This window comes from Hordeum vulgare, chromosome 5H, assembly GCF_904849725.1.
Source record: "Hordeum vulgare subsp. vulgare chromosome 5H, MorexV3_pseudomolecules_assembly, whole genome shotgun sequence".
Lineage (NCBI taxonomy): Eukaryota > Viridiplantae > Streptophyta > Magnoliopsida > Poales > Poaceae > Hordeum > Hordeum vulgare.
In genome coordinates this window covers 246941126-246949661 of record NC_058522.1, presented here as the reverse complement: position 1 = coordinate 246949661, position 8536 = coordinate 246941126, and positions in this window count along the sequence as shown.

The following is an 8536-nucleotide window of genomic DNA, read 5'->3' as shown; positions in this document are numbered from 1 at the left end:
CCATCCCTTGTCATGATATGGACTTCCCAATTGTGCAATATGCAGATTACACTCTTATCATCTTACTTGTTGTGGAGTCCCAACTAATTGAGTTCAGAAAAATGCTTCTGCTGTTCTCGCAGTCTACCGGCCTGCAAGTAAACTACCATAAATCTGCCCTATTTCCAATCAACATTGATCAGGTTGAGCTAGAAAGGCTGGCTGATTCCATTGGGTGTAAGGCTGGTTCCTTACCTTTCACATATTTGGGTTTGCCTGTTGGGACAACCAAGCCAAGAATTATAGACCTAATGCCCCTGGTGGATAACATGGAAAGAAGACTTTCTGCTAGCTCTTCCTTCTTGGCACAAGGTGGTAGACTGCAATAGCTCAACTCTGCACTAGCTTTTGTATCCATCTTTTTCGTGTGTAGTCTGGACATACTTCCAGGAATTCTCAAGCAGTTGGAAAGGATACAAAGGCAATGCCTTTGGAGAAGAAATGGTCAAGATCATGCACCTGCTCTTGCTGCTTGGGACTTGGTATGCAGACCCAAGATGAAAAGAGGCTTGGGTATTATGAATCTGACAGCACAAAATTATGATCTTCCGTATATAACTATGAATAACCACCAACTTATGGTGGAGGGGTGGGCTATTTATAGCCAATAGGTAACCCGACATGATATGGCAGAAATAACACTGGGTCAATGGCCAACTGACACGGGTTCCAACTATCGAATTTCAAAGAACATGCGACAACATTACTTGGGCTACAAGCAATGCTGAATCAACCAACTCTGGAAGAGATTTCCTCTCATTGTCTTCACTCGAAGACATTTGTGTTTTGGTTTGAGGATCACGTTAGCATCTGAATTCGATCACCTGGATCCCAGTTAACAGTACAGTGGTTCCTATGACTCAAGAAAGAAGAAACAAAACAACCAAAAGACTTTGACTTCACGCAATTATCTTCATGTACCACCAATGTCTTTGGCCATCGTCAATGTCTTTAGACATTTTTAGGGGTCGACTTCAATGGTTAACCTAAATCTCCAGGGATTTCTATCCGTGTTAACACTACTGCATGATGTTGCGAACACGACACTACAATTAGAGACCATTTGACGAACTTTGTGAGATCCATCATTCGCAGACGGTATAGTTCAAGCTTCGTCGCCAATGACACCAACTGCGTGCGATGCCGGGCCCATCAAAAACTATTCAGAAAAGATGTACGTGTGCGATTTGTGACACACAATTCATCCATACAAACTGTTTGCGATTAGCTAAAATAACAAAAACAGTTATACAGATCAAGATGAGCGCGATAGCGGGCACACAGTTCAATACCATAAACTGTGTGCGATGATATAGCAGAAACAAACGATTTGGCATAACAAGATGAGTGCGATATACAACAAACATGTGAGTAATCAGAATCATGTGCGAACACCATAAGTAACAGAGACAATTGGTGCGAATAACCTATGTGTGTTGTGGGGAAACGCTTGTTGGTATACAATTGTTAGTGATTGATGAAATCATCAGCGACGGGTTTCGTAGTTTAGTCCATATGTACTATGATTTGTTCTGTCTACACAACATCTATGTTGTGCCTACAGAACAACAACATATGTATTACTGATGTAGTCCACGATTGCCGGAGGCTTTTATGGTTCAGCCTTGACCTGCCCGTGCTTGTTGGACACCTCGTCCTTCATCAGAAAAGGAGGTGATCCTCAATGGTGACCGAAGGAGAAGGTGGATCATTAATGGAGAACTTGGGAGCGAGGCGGGATGTGGGTGGAGCTCAAAGGGCTCGATTCCTGGTGAGCCAGCTGCACCTGCATGACAGATTGCTTGCATGCGTTCCTCTGAGCCTGCACGAGCGACTGCTCACATGCGTCCCTCTGATCGTGTGATGTGGACTGCTCACAAGCTCCCCGTCTAATCAAACTTGCACCCACAACACCTCCTAGCTAATATAACAAGGGGATGCATGAAGGTACGTAAATGGATAGTCCAACAAAAACATTTATTATTATTAATAATAGCGTTTGTGAACTTACCATTTCTTCCTCCTTTGTCCCGTCTTGTCACTATGTTTCCACCTGAGGAATACACTGCATGCTTCAGCACCACACAAGCGTTTTTTGGCCACGTTCCAGCGTGCAACTCTGCAAGTTCCCGCACAAGCTTCGCCATTGGTTTCCACGACAAGCAAATGAGCATAAGAGCCGGCGCGCGACACACACGGATGCACACCTAGTGCAGCCTAGCCCATCTACCAAGCATGCCAACCCGGCCATGCACCGCCTCTACCATCAACCTCCTCGACGATGAAAATGATCTGGTGCACGCACAACGCCCCGTCGAGGACAATGGCATGCTGGCGACACGCATGACAACGTTGTGCTGCACGTCATCGCATGGGTTGAGCAGACCCTTGGCACAGGGCGCGACTGTGCCGCCGAGCAACATAGTCACCTCACCGCCGAGAGGATACAACATGCCGAACAAGAAGATCATCGATGGTGCTCTATAGGGAAGAACATGTGGTCCTGTGCCGAGAGGGATAGGTGCTCCGCAAAACAAGACCGATGGAGTGCCACGGAGCGAGAGGCGCGGCGAGCAATAGAGAAAGAGCGGTTCCATCCCTGCTTGGCTGTTGTCCCACCCAACGTGACATTGTAGTCGTGTCCACATCGCATCAGTAGCTCGATTCCTCGCTAGGAATGGATAGCGGCCATCTGTGGCGGAGTTGCAAAACAACCCGGCCGCACCATACTTGCACCGGACATCGGCCACACCATTCACTTGGGTCGCAGCAATCGCCTTGTCTGCGGTCCCCTCGATGCCAACGGGCTAGTCAGTATACTCGAGCGCCTCCTTGACCCAGGTGTTTAGGGGGGTATAGTGGAAGAAAATGGCCATCACATACTTGAGATGGTAATCTACAATGAAATAGCCAGCTTGGAGCACCAGATCGCTCTCGAGCTATACCGCTAGCGTGTCAATCGCATGGATGAATGCGGGACCGAGTTCAGGAAGAGCCAAGAGCTTCCGTAGGTTAGGATGGTAGTCATGGACGCATTTTATTTTGTTGAACCACTTTGATGTCAACCCAAATGCGTGCACAAGAATCATAATATTTTTATGTTTCGACGTGTGAATGATTCTATTATTTTGTTTTAATATGTGTAATATCTAGAGCCAAAAAATGAATACAAAAATGAATAGAAATGTGAAACTAGTAATATATATTAACAGTTCAATAGCTGATTGCAGACATCATACATATATCATCACATATACGTGATGATAGTGCCTAACTAATACATACAATGAATAAAACAAAACTAATAATAACCCCTCCTTGAGCGGGGAGGAGTAAAGTGGCAACCTCTCACAAGTATCTCCCTGGTGCATGGTGGCCTCCCAGCATGGACGAAGTTCGCCACCTCCTCCGCCTTGCAACACTCGACGTGCCGATCAATCTCTTGATGGCGGAGGCACGCGACCATGCACGCAATCTCACTAGGCACTCATCGAAGCTCTTTGGCGGTGGCATGCTCAAGCCTATCGGGCCACGCCCACGCAGTGGTGAGGCGCCTAGCGCCTCTAGGTTTCATTGCATGGTATCGTTCGTCTTCGTTTACCTCCTCCGCTCGTCGACACACCTGCCGTCGAAGTTCTAGATCCTCATTTTCCGATGCAACACTAAGGGAATTCCAGGCTACAAGGTTCCTGACATGATCCTCAACCCACTCCTTCTTGAACACCAACTGTCTCGCTCTCTCAGCCGGCGCCAGCGCCTTCCACAAAGCCATATCGTACTGGCCCCAAAACCAATCTTGAGTTGGGGGGTGTGGCGCGACCTCGTCTAGGGGCTCGAAGGGGTACTATGAGGGAAGCTTCGTTGGCTTTGTTTAGCTCGGAGTCCATTCACCCTCGATCCCCATACCCCAGCAAACACTTTCCTCAAAGAATGATGTCATGGGAACACTTCATAAGGGCACGTACGACCCCCCCTAGGCCCGAGCACTGGCGCCTCTGCCAAGAACGCGTCCGCCATAGCCAAGAGTGCAGCCAGATACACCTTGAGCGTGGCCGCATTCGCTGGCAGGGCCTCTGCGGCGACCGAAAGGGAATCTCTAGCCACAGAGATGACAATTGCAGTTACTACGATGATGGGGTGCAAATGCTAAGAGCGCTCGAGCATCGTACCATGCCGCGGTGGTCACCCTGGCTTGGTTCGAGGCCATCCGGCAAAAAAAGAGAACACCCACACCAAGAAAGTCCACACTTCCTCGGAATCTAGCATGCACCACACGTCCGAAGAGGCGGCTTCTGCGGATGCCGAGATGCATGCCGACCATGCGGCGGCAGAGTCCATGGAGACCTTTCCCCACGAGATCTTCGAGCGAGAGCTGGAGATGCGGGAGTCGTCTGAGAGTGATGAGTGCATGGAAGAGTTGTGCGCGGCTCAGGAGGAGGTCGAGAAGCGCCTATTCATCGAGGATCGGCGGTGGGGTACCAACGCAAGCTCTAGCGGTGCCACTACTGCAACTACTACAACGATGAGGGCAACATAGATGGCGAGGGCGTCGTCGTGGTTGAATTCATCCTCGGGACGCGAAGTCCGGCACCGGTGGAATGTCACCCGGACAAGTCATCGACATCTCATAAAACATCAACGAGGCATAGGACGTCATCTCGTCGTCGTCTTTATTAAAATTATGTGTAGTACTAATAGCCTTTGTTTATAGAGCCGGTCTTTTGTTAGAACTATGTCTAGTTCAAGTAACTTGATTATTTAGTGAACTTGCCCGATTTAGTGACTGTGAGCTATGTTTCTGCTAATTTGTATAACTAAGTTAGTAGTTTGTGTTAATTTCTGCAATGACATGGATGTGGACTATAACCAGGGAATACGTGGGGAGGGGTGAAATTTTGTATGTTCTATATCGTCGCACACGCTAAAAGCAGAGAAAGCATGTCTGATGAATCTCTATAACCAAGGAATACTTGGGGAGAAGCGAAATTTTGTATGTTTCTATACCATCACACGCTCTAAAAGCACAGAAACCATGTCTGATGAATCTTTGTGCGCCAAGTTTCCTTGCACCTAGCGAAAATTCACTTCCAAGGGCTACATTTCCCGTGTTACCCCAAGGGCTACATTTTCCGTGTTACCCCCCATCGTCGCCACATCTCTCCCTCTAGCATACGACCGCTGCGGACATGCCATGGTCTCCTCGAATGACCCCTCAAGCTGTATCTCCGACGATGAATATCTCACAAGCCAGGTATTCGTCTGTCTTCTGTCTCGCTCAACTAGGCTTAGCGTTTTCATTTGGAATTGAAGATTTTAAAGTAGCATGCCGATTTGAGCCATTTCTTTCTCTTGTAGCTACCTAGGAAAATCACTTCCCAGGAACGGAGCAGGGTAGCTGAAGACCTGCGTGTTCATGGTCAACATCAATTTCCATCCATGAAGTTATGAACTTTTGAATCTGGGAATAGTGGGAGGAAGTTTCTGGGGCACGCAAACAAGGTTAGCCTATCTCTCGTTGTTAGAAATCATTTTTTATATTAGGTGTGATTCAGACACTTCCTATGTGCTTTTTGATTCTGGATGTCATTAAGACAGGGTCACAGTTCTACAATTGTGAGTGCCATTTTAGTTGACACCAGTAGTAATATGTTATAAATTTGTTCGAAACACATGGTAGGAATCTCACAACATGAATATAAAACATAGCATTTAGGGACTTAGTGCAAAAACCATTTTTCACAAATTGTTCTAACCTGAAGGCATATTGACAACAAGAAAACTATATGCTACAAGACCTATCATGGCATGAAAATTTACAGCATGGTAGTAGACATGATGCACTTCCTTTCATTCAACATTAGCAAGGTATAATTCTACACAGAAACATGGCTAGCATCAACACAGCATAGCAACCTGAAATAAACAGATTCTCAGACTTAGTGAAAGCAAGAGGGTGAAAGAGCAATATTTTTAATAGGTTGGCATGTTTGACAGCAGAATGTACATACTTGTCACTATTAATTTAATCTCACCCGAACACTGCCGATGTGCATCCTGTACTACAAAGACTGTTGCATTTATATTTAGCATCGTGGTAAAATTGGCAATTTGATATTACACATGACAGAACCAAAGTGATAAGAACCTGAGCATCCTACTACAAAGACTCTTCGAGCAGAACCTTGACATGACCGATGAAGACCCATTTGAAGCACGCAAGTACAAGCATGGCTATCCATTTCTTGTTGGCGAACACTTTGAGGAGTGCAGTTCCTGTTGTCGCAAGTTACATAAATATTGCATACAGAATGTCAGAAGGAGAAGATACTAACATTCCGCAAGTGCACTACAACAGTAGGCATTTCAATCACCTTGCAGGTACCATCAATGTGAAATTCGAGAACTTTAAACTCTTCTTCAACTTTGATGAGCTTGCTACCACTCTTCTCAAATGCTTGATGTTGTAAGTACTTCAAAACTCTAATCAACTTCTCCATACAATGTTGTAAATGAAAAAAAGCTAACTGCATTGTTTTCCTCTCAAGGAATTGACGGTGAAGAGAACAATAAGGCTGTATGCGTATTTCATAGATCATGATTTAGCAAATGTCATTTTTCCAAGTCATAATGAGACACGCAAGGCTTCCATTGATCATGTCGCCAAGATCTTGTTTGACTTACAAATAGGATAATTCTTCATGTGTCCATATCATGAATGGTAAGTTTAATATACAACCACACATACATTAATCGTCTTTCAGTTTTCGACATAGTTTGTAATTTCAAGGTTTTCTTAAACTGTAGACATCACTAGATCTTGGCGGTCATTGTACCAAAACGCAACACAGTTTACTACGTGGATTCTCTCAGAGATTCAAATAAGCCTCAAGATCTGAATGATATTCAGGATTTCATGGATAGGTATTGAATTGTTTGATGTTAATATGTTGTGTTCATATCGTGTTCAAGAATTTAGTATGTGAAAATTCATATTTATTTGTAGTGTATTGTCCAAGAACATAACTTTTGGAGGGAGACGGTTCAACCGCCAACTACCTCTGGAGCACGTGATCGTTTCTCTCATAAGAAAACGAAATCCGTTATTTTTAGAAAATGCTAGTCACATGTTCAAGTTTCTAAGTATAGATCTTTCTATTTCCCTCCAAATAAAAAAAGAAACAACTTTCACTGGTTAGGTTGTTCCTAAAGGGAAAATACATGACTAATATTGTACAAAAAATCCGGTGTCCTCAACAACAACAAGGGACCAACCTATCTGGATACACGTTGGCGCACACATGATGAACCTAAGAAGACATGTTCTATGCGGTCTCGATGTTGACAACATTGAACCAATAAGATCGTTTACTCGACACGTATGTCACATACTAATCTAAAAATCCATCAGTTGATCTTTGCACCGATGACCTCTGAACCGCTCGCCGCAGATGAATTGTTATGTGTTATGAAATTTATCAGCACCTTTTTTGTGAATCACTATATGAAGCCCATTGAAAACATCGAAGACTTCAGTATTTATATCCCCCAAGAATAAGCACACATTCATATAGTGTTATCAACTGAACATATACGCATGGGTGCATTGTTTTCCATGTGATCATGTCTTCGTATTTCATACAATATGAGTATGTACTACGTATGTCCATACATGTGTGGAAATTCTTTAGCATTTGTTACATTGCATATTTTCGTGAATTATGATGAATGTTCTTCCTATGGAGTATACATTCAATTGCATATTGTAGCGAATTATGATGAATGTTCTTCATGTGGATACTATTTGTTCGATTGCATATTGTAGCGAATTTGCTATTCGCACAGTGATTCAAATGAGATATTTTACAATAACTTGGCAATTTCAGTGCACACGGTTCAAGCAACCAAGTGTGTGTGATCTAGAATGGAAAGCACATGCAACTCATAGCGCAACCACCTGTGATCTATAGGAAAAGCACATGAGATATAAACTGAAATGTTGGTGATACATAAGAAAGCATAGACAATTTGCAGCACTTGTACGTATGCGTAGGAGCTCCTCAATCATTTGTGATAGTACCTTATCTCACACATGAGCCAAAAGCTAACCATGCCTGATGCAAAGAAAATCACATGCGTAAATTTTCCGGGAAACATGTGCAATGATATCATGCATGGCAAACAGTTGCGAGGGAAATCTTGTGTGTGATGATGAAGATATCACACACAGTTTCTACCATGGCCCGTGTGGATTAGGTAATGTTCCACAAACAGTAAAAAGTCAAACACCATTTTTCCATGAGTAATTAGATATGTTTGACTCATGATAGGCGTGTGCGATTGATCCCAAATCCCATACGTACGCCCAAAATATAGTATGTGCTATATGTTCCTACACCGCACACGATTATGTTTGGTAGATCCTTTGTGTTCATCGTGCACCATCACCGATGATTTTTCCATGTGATGTGGGATTGACCCCCCCTATCGCCAACACATG